This window comes from Leopardus geoffroyi, chromosome A1 (genome assembly GCF_018350155.1).
Source record: "Leopardus geoffroyi isolate Oge1 chromosome A1, O.geoffroyi_Oge1_pat1.0, whole genome shotgun sequence".
Lineage (NCBI taxonomy): Eukaryota > Metazoa > Chordata > Mammalia > Carnivora > Felidae > Leopardus > Leopardus geoffroyi.
The window spans coordinates 157876839-157889809 of NC_059326.1; the positions used below are offsets into that span (position 1 = coordinate 157876839).

Below are 12971 nucleotides of genomic sequence, written 5' to 3' on the forward strand. Positions count from 1 at the left end.
CTTCTAGAAAGTGATCATGTCAATCCTTTCTGAAGCTCTGACATTAATTTTTTTTTTTGAATACAGTGCAGCTAAGTCAACATAGGACAATTATGTTTGAAGTTTTATTTTATTTTAATTTTACTATCTGTATGTATGAGGAGTAATAAGAGAATAAGTCTAAAGCAGAACTTCACTGTCCTGTGGTAACTCAGCCAGGTGTGTTGTCTTCCAAAAATATTTAAACATAGAGACACATGTAGAGGATTTTACTTTCCTACTAGGTATATTATTCTGTAATTTTCTTTTACCACTTAAAATTACATCATAGCATCTCTCTGGTTAATAGGTATATGTCATATTCTTTAGTAGCTGCATAATAGTATGGATATATTATAGTTTATTTAATCATTATCCTTATCATGGACATTAAATTTGCTTTTAATTTTTTTAACCACTAAAAATACTGTTTTACATTATTGTAATTTTACAGTGAGACCTCTTTTGAATATATCCATTCATTCTGGTGCTTTTAATGCTGTAGGATAGATTCCCCAAAGATAATTGCTGGGTCAAGATGTATATGCATTTCTTATTTGCAATGGATATCACCACATTACTTTGTGAAAGGTTCTAGCAATCATGCTTCCATCAGCAATATGTCCATTTTCCTACATCTTTCTAAACACTGGATATTTTTACTTAAAAAATTTTTTTAATATTTATTTATTTTTCAGAGAGAGACAGAGAAAGACAGAGGCTGAGGAGGGGAAGGCAGAGAGAGAGGGAGACACAGAATCCAAAGCAGGCTCCAGGCTCGGAGCTATCAGCACAGAGCTGGACGCAGGGCTCGAAGCCATGAACCGTGAGATCATGACCTGAGTCAAAGTCAGATGCTTAACTGACTGAGCCACCCAGGTACCCCAAGGATGTTTTTACGTTTTTAAATGTAGGCTAAACTGATGTTTAAAAAAGAGTATCATGTTTTAATTTCTATACCTTTTGCCCACTGATGGGGTCAATGCGGTTGGGCTTTTTTTGTTTTCTGTTTTTGTTTTTGTTTTTTTGGTTGGTTGTTTAAATTTTATAGCCATTTGGATTTTTCTCCTGCTCATAGCCTTTGCTTATTCTTATTTTGAGTTGTTTTCTTCTTTTCAATTTATAGTTCTTTATCTTTTAGAACTAGCAATTTTATATTTGTATTTTTTTTTTTCAACGTTTATTTATTTTTGGGACAGAGAGAGACAGAGCATGAACGGGGGAGGGGCAGAGAGAGAGGGAGACACAGAATCGGAAACAGGCTCCAGGCTCTGAGCCATCAGCCCAGAGCCCGACGCGGGGCTCGAACTCCCGGACCGCGAGATCGTGACCTGGCTGAAGTCGGACGCTTAACCGACTGCGCCACCCAGGCGCCCCTATATTTGTATTTTTAAATAAACTTTTAATTTTAGAACAGTTTTAGATTTACAGAATAATTATGAAGATAGTATGGAAAGTTCCCATATAACCCTCATCCTCCCTGCCCCATTTCCCTTGTTATTAACATCTTGCATTAGTATGGTGTATCTGTTACAATTAATGAACTAACATTGATACATTGTTATTAACTAAAGCCCATACTTTAGTCAGATATTCTTAGTTGTTTTTTCTAATGTCCTATTTCTATTACAGTATACCACCCAGGATACCATATTACATTTAATTGTCATGTCTCTTTAGGCTTCTCTGTGCTATGAAAGTTTCTCAGACTTTCCTAGTTTTTGATGACCTGGACAATTTTGAGGGAGCATTCTCATCTTATTCTGGATTTAAGGGAGAAAAAATCCATTATCTTTTCAGTAAGTATGATGTTAGCTGTAGTTATTTCGTAGAGGTTATTTATCAGTTTGAGGAATTTCCCTTCTATCTCTAGTTTTCTGCTTGTTACAGATTTTGCAGATCTCCCCATTCTATAATTTATATTTATATTTTGTTCTCTTTTCATAAACATCTTACACTTGTTTCCCAATACTTTTTTTGAGAGAGAGGTGGGAGGGAGACAGAGAGAGAGACAGAGCATATGAGAGTGGGGAGGGGCAAAGGGAGAAGGAGAGAGAATCTTAAGCAGGCTTCACACCCAGCACAGAGCCTGACATGGGGCTTGATCTCATGACTGTAAAATCATGACCTACACTGAAATCAAGAGTTGGACACTTAACTGACTGAGCCACCCAGGCGCCCCTCCCAACATTTTCCTACATTATATAATCTAGGAAATCTAGGATTATATATAATCTAGATAAACCTTGAGCTGCTTTGTATCACTCACTTCTTCCATTCTTCGTTTATTTTTCTCTCCAATGTGTAAGACTTCCAAGCAGTCAAACATATAGACTTAGGATTTTTCTGGGTTCAATTTCTAGGGATTACTTCTTCCTAGCTTTTTGATCTTGGAAAAGTTCTTTTACCTCTCTGAGCCTCAATTTTCTTCTCTGAAAAAGTTGGTGTATTATTCCTTTCTCAAAGGATCTTTGTGACATATTTATAAGTGCTGAACAAGTGGTTGTTATTTATCTTTTATGGAGAAAGTTACTGTATTTTTTTCATTCTGGAAAGCATTAGAATTACACTCTCTAGCTGTGTGACATATTTGGGGAACAAAAGTGGCCAGAATATATTTCCATTTATGCAACTTTTTTATTCTGTGAGCAAAGAAATATCTTGGTCATAGCTTTGATCCAACCATGTTATAGCACTGTTATAAATAAGTAATCTCTTTTTAACTATTAGCCTTGACCTGTATAATAAAAGTGGTGTTAAATTTTGTTGCAGGGAAACTTGATGGAGACAAACTTTCACATACATGAATAAAATATTATGGCTATAACTTGGAAGGTTGAGTGCTTAAATGCTTCACAGTAATTATAAGTCAACCCAAGGAATGTTATTAAATTACTAGTATGTAAATTCTTAGTATACTATGATTTCATTATGACATTCAGATGGGATTTGTATGTCCTACACACACAGTTGTCAGAGATCAGAGGTTGATGACTGCTGTCCTTTGTCCCAGTAATTATTTTGTATTTCTCATATTTATATCACAAATTAGGAAGAACTTGGCTAGAAATAGCTAAGGTTCTGCTGAGAAGAGGATTTAACTGGGAATGTGCTCTTGGAATTTCTGAATTTGAAGAAGTATGATTGCTGAAAGCATACCAAGTGTTTAAAAGGTAGTATTTGCCAACCATATAAAACCAGAATTAGTCGTGGGCTAGAAATTGAGCTATTTGTGTTGTGGGAGACCGTTGTTTCCCTTGCTTTGAGTTGCTTATCCTTTTTTGATTTCTCCAGATATAAAACAGTAATCATATTTTCCATTGTTTAGCTCATGGAATGTTAGAACGGAATAGGATAATGTGGCCCTAAGATTCTTCACTTGTTTTCCATTACTTGTAGGCTGAAATCCAAATTCCTTAGCAATATCATAGTGGTTGAAAACATAGGTTTTGGAATTAGATACAGGTTGTGAGCCCAGATTCTGACTCTGCCATATACAGCCATGTTCTTGGGCAGCTTACTTGAGCTTTCTAAGTTTCAGTTTCCTCGTCTATGAAATGGAGATAATAATAGTTCCTTCCTCATCGAGGTTGGTATGAGAGTTAACCTAGGTAGTATAAGCACAATACAAGCACAGGGTTTGGTGCATTTTATGTGTTCAGTAAATGGTAGCTGCTGGTATCCACGTCTCCATGGCATATAAGGCCTTTGCTACCTGGTCTTTTTCACTTCATCTGCCATCATTAACTCCCTAAATTCATCCCATTTATCCTGAATACACACACCTTACTTCCTGGCTTTTCTCCGCTGTGTCTTTTTGATGTCAGAAATGTTATCTTATTCATAGGTGGATTTTCCTTAGTTAGCACATAGTGGAACTATAGCCAGTTGACTCAAGAAAATTGTGTAGAATTAAACTAATGTTGGGATCGTCATAAATAAATAAGGATTGGTCAAATAAGTATATAGTGAGTACATTAAAAAATAAAGTAAATAAAAATCCCTGTGTATATAAGACATCTGAACCAGTGGTCATTGGCCAAACTAAGTATAGACCTATTTTGTTAAAATAAGTCAGGAAAATTTATAACAAAAGTTTTAATTTATGGCTTCTCTTGAAAAGTTTGGAGATCTAGCAACTGAACCTCCCTTGCTGCATAGAAATGGTTGGAATTCTTCAATTAGACCCATTCTCCATTCAAATAACATAGATGCATCACAATAGTGTCTCTATGTGTCTACCAGTATAAAGTTCATCTTTTCCTCCAGAAAACATGATTTGATTAATGCAGAATAGGAAGAGTACTGCTCTTTACCCATTCCCAGGTAGGTAGAGTTAGCTGATCTACCTGAAGAAGCAATGGCAGCCACCCACCCCACACCCCAGAAAGTCTAATCAAATGCTCTTAAAAATGTTTGATCTTGTTAAGCTTATATCACCATAGCTATGTATAGTCTTGCTGATTTTGGTATTGTTGATTTATTCTGTGCCCTCCTGAGAAGCCCTACAGTTTGTGAGGATGAATTCGAGTTATTAATAGAGATAGTGGCTTATAATAGATGAGTTTTGTCTCTTACAGCCCCATGACCCAGGTGCATGTGGTTTTGGCCACATTGAAACAGGGCCAAGGGACTATGTGTAGTCATGTTAGGAGGCTGCGTAGGGGAGTATTTGATGTGGGCATCAGGCCAGTTTACATGCTGATTTTTTGGGGGGGAGGGGTGTACATTCAACTTTTGACAACTTGAATAACTGTTTGTCACCTCTGTGACTATAGGTACATCCCATACATTCCCATGCTTAGGAGAATACCCATAAAGAACAAAGGGAAATGATTTAGCAATGATCTAGTTAATTTGGTAAATGTAAACACCCAATTGGCTATATCATATTATGTTTTGAAACTTGAATTGTGCACTACACTGACTAAATTGAGCATAAAATTGCCAGATCAGTTTACTCCATGTTTTACAGATACAGAATAAAAGCCAGATTAAGCAAAGAGATAGTATTTTCCTTTGAGCAGAGTGTGGGAATTTGAGTTTCTTATCAGACTTTGAAAATTGTGAATGTTAAATTATACTAGGATGGCACTTCCTGTTTTTACTTGTCGTTGAATTTATTTTCTTCTTCTGAAGCCCACAGCGAGCTTTTGACTGTATATCCTTTAATGCACTGATGTGAGCAGAGATGGGGTAGAGTTGCAGCCAGAAAAAGATTTAAAAATTTACTCAAGAAAATTTTGTATCATTCAGCAGCTCAGGTACAGGAATAAACACGACTTGTCTGAGATTTGGCAACCTCACATTCCTCTTTCAAAATGAAGCACATCCAAAACACCTTCATGAGGTGCATACTAATTGGCTCTTGCTGCTTGCTAGTTACTGTGTTATTACCTAATCCAATCCAATCAGACATTCAAAAGGATATCTATTTCTAATAGTGTGATCTAGTTGGATTAAGTACAGACCCTGACATTTGGCACTCTGGTGCCACTGACTTACTTGTCAGACTCTTTGAAATATCAGTCAACATGACAGTGTCTGAGTTTCCATAAAGGACATTATGTTATCTGCCCCTGTGTCCAAATAAAGGTATTATAATGACTTAAAGGTAAATTGCTATAAATGAAAATAATACAATTAAGTGAATATGCTAGGAAATCATTGGATGGATATATAGGCAATACATGTAAGAGAATAACAGAGTGACTCCATTTTCATCCTTGTTCTCCCAGGGACTGGTAGAGTGCCAAGCTGCCTATTTCCCTCATGATTGCTGAAGGATGAATTTATCCATCAGCAGTAGTGCTTTGGTAACTACTTACTCTAACAAGGTTAAGTTACTTTAACTCTGCAGATCTCAGACTTTTCTATCTATAAAATGATTGGGATTAGCTTGTAAAAAACATTTTCTTACAGGTCCAAAATTTGACTCTTTGATTTGATGTATTGTAAAACATGGCAAATATAAATATATATATATATATATATATATATATATATATATATATAAACATATATAATGTTATATATATAAATAAATGTTTATATTTAAACATATATAAATAAATGTTTATATTTATAAATATAAATATTTATATTTAAATATATATAAATAAATGTTTATTTATATACATATACTTGATAGGATGGTCTTTGAGGATTAGAGTAAGAAAATGAGCAATGACTTAAATAATAAACTTATATAAAATTAAATAATGAAAAGAAATTTATAAAAAAGATAAATAGATGTTTTAATGGCTGATAAACAACAACCATGACTGTTAGCATATGACTATTGTCCTAAGTGAAAATCTGTCCCTTTTGTGGTGTGGAGTGTGGAAATTTTAATGTTTGAAAGTTACCATCAAGAATTTTGGTGTATCGGGGTGCCTGGGTAGCTCAGGTGCTTAAGCGTCCAACTCTTGGTTTCGGCTCAGGTCATGATCTCACAGTTTTGTGAGTTCAAGCCCTGCATCTGGTTCTGCACTGGCAGTGCGAAGCCTGCTTGGAATTCTCTCTCTCTCCCTCTCTCTCTGCCCCTCCCCTGCTCACACTGCCTGTGTCTCTCTCAAAATAAATAAATAAACTAAAAAAAAATAATTTTGATGTATTAAAAGTTCCAGGTTGAGAGAGGCTTCTGTACATATAGAACTGATTTCCTCTTAATTCCAGGTGACCCCTTTTATTATGAAATGACTACCAAATCCTTTCTCTTAAAGATGTTAGGGACTGGCCTGGAAGGAGTGTGAGAACTTTCCTTCCTTTAGTTCCTTTTAAGGTGCTGAAAGCCTTGCTCCTCTGCTGAGGTCTGACTTGCCTTGGGAGCTCAAAGCTGCAGGGCCTGTTTAGCTGCTGTGTTTTACATGTGCTGACCAAGGTTTATATCCCAATTGCTTATGTATCAGAACGCTGAAGTTGAGAAAGCACCTTTGAAAAATTCAGTGATATCTGTTCCTAGAGGGATTTATATTTGATTCTTTTTCCTATCACTCCTTCCTCTTCACTTGGTTCTCTTTTGTTTCTTCCTTTGCGTGACTCTCATTCATTTATTTATTCATAAACACATATACCAAACATGGTGTTGGATCATGAGAATAGAGAGCTAATATACGTTACTTACTGTCTAGGAGCTTACTGCCCAGCATCATGTTTTTGGGTGCAATTTCTTTGCAAGTTTGGTCCTTTGCTATTTATAGCTTCTGGGAATGTACTTACATTTTGAATGCTTAGTTTTTTGATTCTTAGCCTTATATAATTCATTCCTAAATTCTGTTATGTATCTGTAATAGTCAGCCCGTTGAAGGAAGCGGTTTTTAGCCATCATTTAGTGGATATGAACACTTAATATTAGTTTTCTTTCATTTTGCAAGTATCTCTTTCAATAAAAAATTCAAAACTAGGATTTTTGCAGCTATAAGCTTTCTGGTAACCAGGTTCTAATCTTATTTGATGACTATACTTGGGGGTGAATGTGGAAAGGAAAATTTTTATTTAGGTTGTAAAATCTGACTCCTCCCCCAACTATATTGAGATCCTCTGATGAGGCTATAAACTTACTGATTCTATTTCCTTTTCTTTCTCCTTGATAGTTATGGATATGGGAGGCAAAAGACTCAGATCTCTGTTTGAAACTTCTTGGATAGTTAGTAGAGAAGTCCTTGCAAACTTTCAGAGTTGAGGATGGAGAAGCTGCCTATTATTGTAGCTAAACCTAAGGAGAGGGAAATATTAGGAAAACACCACTGTAAGGAGCCAAGGAGTCAGTTTGTCTGAGACAGAAGAACTTTGGTTAATCAGACCTTATTGAAATTTGACTTAGATAGTGCTTTTCAAAAACAATGAAAGTGAATGTTTCGATTCTTTATTGCTTCTTAACTTTCCTCTTCCCCCAAACTTGGTGGCTTTAAACAACAATCATTATATTATATCTCCTCATTCTCTGGGTTAATTGGGTTCAGCTGAGTCCTTTTGCTTCACATGCGGTCACTTGGGGATACAGCTATCTTGGAACTCACCTGGGCCAGAGCATGCAAGATGGCCAAGATGGTAGTGGACAGGTAATATTGGCAATCAGCAGGTAGCTCAGTGGGGGCATTCTGGTGGGGGGGGGTCTTGATTCTCCTCAAGGCCTTCCACGCTTCTCCTTATGGCTACTTAGGCTTCCCTGTAGCATGGCTGCTGGATTTCACAAGGCAGGAAGTGGAAGCTGCCAGTCCTCTTAAAGGCTAGCCTAAAAGGTGCACGACTTTACTTCCCCTGCATTCTATTGGTCGGGAGCAGTCACAGGCCCCACTTCTATTCAAAGGGGGTGAGGAAAGAAGACTTCACTTCTCAGTGGAGGTAGTGACAAAGATGTTGCAGTTATCTTTAATCTGCTATAGTAAATCTGTTTATAGCTAATCAATATAAAAGCTGACATTTGAAAAAAAGACAGGGGCATAAAAAGGCCTGGGAAGTTCAAAATCTGCCCGAATGCATATTTTATAAAGGGGAAGAATAGCTGCATGTTAATCACATTCAGGTGGACTCAAGGAAAGGTTACCTTAGACCGTTCATTGTTTCTCAAACTTAAGTGTTCACCAGAATTACTAGGAGGGTATGTTAAAATATAGATTGCTGGGCCACACTCCCAGAATTTCTAATTAAACAAGCCTGGGGTGGGGCCAGGGGATTGACATTTCTAAGAAACTCCCAGATGATGCTGATGTTAATGGTCTTGGGAACCACACTTTGAGAACCACTGCCTTAGACTGTGCAGGGCCAGAAAGAGTGAGGAAAAGAGGAAAAAAGAAGGAAATATATTATTTTCCCTCTAATAGTATTTTAAAAAGCCTAGTGTCAATGGTATAAATTTAAGTTTCAGGCCACCATGAACATATTAACATAGGGCCTTTATGTTTGTCAGGGTAATTAATCCTAGTGCTACAACATGAGCCCCTGAAATCTCATTAGCTTAACACAACAAAGGATTATTCTTATGTCAAGTCCAATATGAGTCAGTAGCGTTCCTCTCTAGGGGCTACAGCATCTGGAACATGTACCTCTTTGCTGCTGATGCAGGGGAAGAGAGAAGAGAAGAGATAAGCAAGCCACATCAGCTCTTAACTGCCCCAGCCTAGAAGTGACTCAGGTTCCCTTCTCTCAGAGTCCATTGGTCTGAACTAGTTGCATGACCCCCACCTAACTGCAAATTAGGCGGGGAAATGTAGGGTGGGGGGACACAGTTAGCTAGTAAGCCCTAACTATCTCCACTATGGCACCCGACTAACTTTAGTGTCCATGTTCTGTGGTTAGGCAGAGCTGGACGTAGAAAGAATCCCATGAGCCCTCAAACCCATGTGTACACCTCTGCTTATAGTTATTCAAACATTATTATTCCTTTAAAAAATATTCATTCTCTTCTATGAGTAATTTTTTGTTTTATTCCTAATTGTCTGTGTGGCATTAAACACAGTGTCTAATGATATCATTATCTCAAAAGAAAAATTTATTGTGAAAACTTCATCTCCTGTTACAAATAATTTGGTAAACCCTCGTTATTAGGCCATTTTAGTTGTTCTATTAAGGACTGATTAAATAAGATACCATCTCTTTTTCTTTGCCAATTTTGCCAAGCACGTAATTCTTTCGGTAATTATTAAAGCAATTATTTATGGTGCTGGATTCCATTGGCAATAAGTAGTATCAGGACTTTGAAAAGCATCTTGTGGGCATTTTTGAAAATAAAGGAATGGAATTTATTTTTATCTCATCTGTACAAATCCCATTGTTAGCTGAGTATTAGGTAATATAGTAAAGAATATTGTCAGTGAGAAACAAAGCACAATTTAGGTTTTATTCATCGGATTTCCTCTTACTGTTGTTGCCTACCTTTGTCTGGAATTCTTTTTTTGTGGTGCTCCCACAAAAACTGATAGTGGCGAACAGGATTCCCAGCCACATAGAGACTCTTTGGTCATGGGAAAGCAGTTCCTTTTTCCCTTTGCTGATGAGAAGACTTTATTTGGCAGATGAAACCTTTGGAACATGCTACACACCCAGTCTCACTAGCTTTTGAGGCCAATTTCCATTTCAATTTTGTTCCTTAAATTCTACAGGTTTGATTAATATCTCTGATATGTTGAAACAATATGGCGAAGAGGTGGTTTTTTGCAGGAACGTGCTTGACTGGTAGCAGTCACCTGTCTTTTTTGGTAAACTAAAATTCTATATGTCATGATTATTAGAAAGCATCTGAGTTATGTACTTTGATGGCTTTGTTACATAGTCTCAGTTTATACTTGGAATCTTTATAGGATTTCCCCCTGCACACACACAATTATTTAGTGGCTACAAGACCGGCAGCTCCTTTAAATTAACAAGTGACAGATCAGCATTATTCTTCCCAATGAGCAGATGAAGAAACTGAGACAATTTTGTGACTAGTCCAAAGCGTCCTGGTGAGTCAGAGGCAGAGTTAGGATTAAACTTTAGTTTAAATGCTCAGGCCAAAGCAGCTTGTGTAACTTAGAAGTTAACTTTTTGAAGGTAGAGACACTGTCTTATGTTAATATTTGCTAGAGCAATAGCATGATGTGCAGTTATAAAAATTGGAGACTATTTAAATTAATTCATCTGATCCATTTCAGAAGTATAGCTGCAATTCCATACCTGAGATAGGTGAAGACAGGCTTACGTATACACAAAAAGCAGCATGATGAATTGGAAAAAGCAAGACACTACAGTTGGAAGAAGCAGATTTCAGTGAGAGCTGTGTGATCTTGGTCATGTCACATAACCTCTCACGAAGTTTACAAGTGTCTTCACTTGTAAAATGTGAGGCATCAGAACAGATGTTTCCTAAGGTCTCAATTTCTATTGCAGAATTTTGAAACTGTTATATTTGTGTGAGGAGGGATCCTCCTTAGATAAATCTTAATATAACCAAAATTAACATTCTTTAAAAGATTTATTTTTAAATGCAATTGCTATGAGAGACAGTTTCTTTGGTTCTGACTTGGCATCTGGGATCTTTTCTCTGACATCAGCCCTGCTGAAGATCATAGAAGGGGATTATGGAATAAGGCTTGGCTATGAGGAGGCTGAGTGTGCAAAGCAGGAACAAACTTGTAAGGCCAAGCTCTCTCTACAACCCTGCTTCCCATTCTTCCCAGAGCTGGAGGCTGAACTCTAAACCACCTCCTCCTACCCACTACCATACTGATGGATCGAAGAAATGTTTGCGTAGGGAGGGTGTTTGCTAGGCTATTTTGGTAGTAGCCCTCGTGTACACCCTCACCCCCATGTACTTGGTTGGATTCCCATGGAATGAATCTTGAGAAATTTGCTTTTTCAGCTTCTTTGTCTCCTCCCACCTTTTCACCTAGTGACAAGAAGGATGTGGCATCAATCTCAATAAAATACAGTGGTGCCTCCCCATTTCTCCACCTGTCCTTGTGGAAGAGAGCTTGGTAAAAATTCATCAAGGGCAGAGTATGGGGGGTTGGAGTCCCGTGGAAGAGTTTTCTCTGCAGAGTTCAGGCTTAATTCTGAATATCACTGACCCAGGGGCCAGTTTCACATCCTGCAAAAAAGCTCTGGAAGAATGTGTCAGCAGAACTGGCATTGCATGTCTAGACAAAGAATTGATATTAGCATCATCAGCCAGCATCCAATCTGTTAACTCTTGTGTAAGCATTTGTTGTCTGTGCCTCAGGCATTTTTTGGCTTAAAATGAAAACTGTTGGTCTAAGATTTAGACTTCGGTCTTTCAGGAGGTTCTTTCAAGGCAGGGAATCACAAGATAATTTATTTCAAGATCAGGTATTTTATTGATTAATATGAAAGTCTCTTCAGTTTTTTTTTTAATTTTTCACTAAAGTGGTATCTGCGTCATCACCACTTTTATTTTATTATATATTCATTATTTCAAGAAACATTTATTAAGCACCCGCTGGGAATCTACACAGGGAATTCTCCTAGGCTGCTCTGATAGATACATTGATGAGTAAAACAGCTAAGGTCCCTGCCCTTCTGGAGTTCATAGCTTAATGGGGGAGAATGACCACAAACAAGAGTAACAGGATATTTCTGTCTCAGTTTCGGCTGAGGCACCAAAGAACAAAGCAGTAGGTGTCAGGTTCTTTGGCTTTTTAAATTGAAGTGCTAGACTACCTCTCCAGGATTTGAAAAAAGGGTACCTCAGAACTGGTTTTGCCAGCCTGAACCCATCATCCACCTTCAGGGCATTGAAGAGAAGGCTTAGTATGCTGAGAGATTCAAGTGCTGTTTGAATTTCTTTAAGAAGAGTTGTCACTGTGCTGTGTAGTTGTCCTCACTTCAGGAAGGGGCTGACTTCAAACCTAGTTGGGAGGAGGCTTCTAGGGAACCAGTCTGAGAGAGCACTGTTTTGTGTTTCCTGGAGTTTTGGGACTTAAGGACTGATACCTGAGGCATTTCAAAGCAGAAGCCATAGTGAGGGTAGGAATGGGATATGGTAGGGCAGCAGAGAGAAAAAAAAAATGGCTCTGTTGGGATTGGCCAGTACTTTTAAAGTTGACTGGGTGAGAATTGATTGAGACAAGACCAGACGGGGTCATCTTGAAGGTAACTTGACAAAGAGGACCATAAGGAGGGATGAGGTGACTGGAAAAAGATAGGCCTCTGGAATGGGGCAGCTGAATGGGAATGAGGGGGAAATTCTTATGGGACCAACCAGAAAGAGTCTTGCCTAGCAAGGCAATTGTAGGTAAGACATCCGTTATGATGGGAGCCTCTGAAAACTTCACAAAGAGCAGGATTGGGAAGCTTGGGTGTTTGCCAAGTACAGAGGTATCAACTCCAGATTACAGCCAAATCTGACAAGTTAGATCTGTCTTCCCCTATCCTCCTCCATCCCCTGCCCCAACTTGAAAGGGCCCAGGATGGGAAGAGGTAAAGTGAGAAAGCTGACAAAGGCTGGCTTCCTC

General features: G+C 37.9%; 1 long non-coding RNA gene across 3 annotated transcripts in view; it reads left to right on the plus strand.

Annotated features, from left to right (window-relative positions):
• Nucleotides 1-3039: 3039 nt before the first annotated feature.
• The window catches only part of LOC123608603, a 79388-nt gene continuing 69456 nt past the window's right edge, over nucleotides 3040-12971 (plus strand). For all 3 annotated transcript variants that reach the window (XR_006717333.1, XR_006717332.1, XR_006717330.1), the window contains exon 1: nucleotides 3040-3191. This is a non-coding gene — a long non-coding RNA (uncharacterized LOC123608603). The remainder of the gene's footprint in view (nucleotides 3192-12971) is intronic.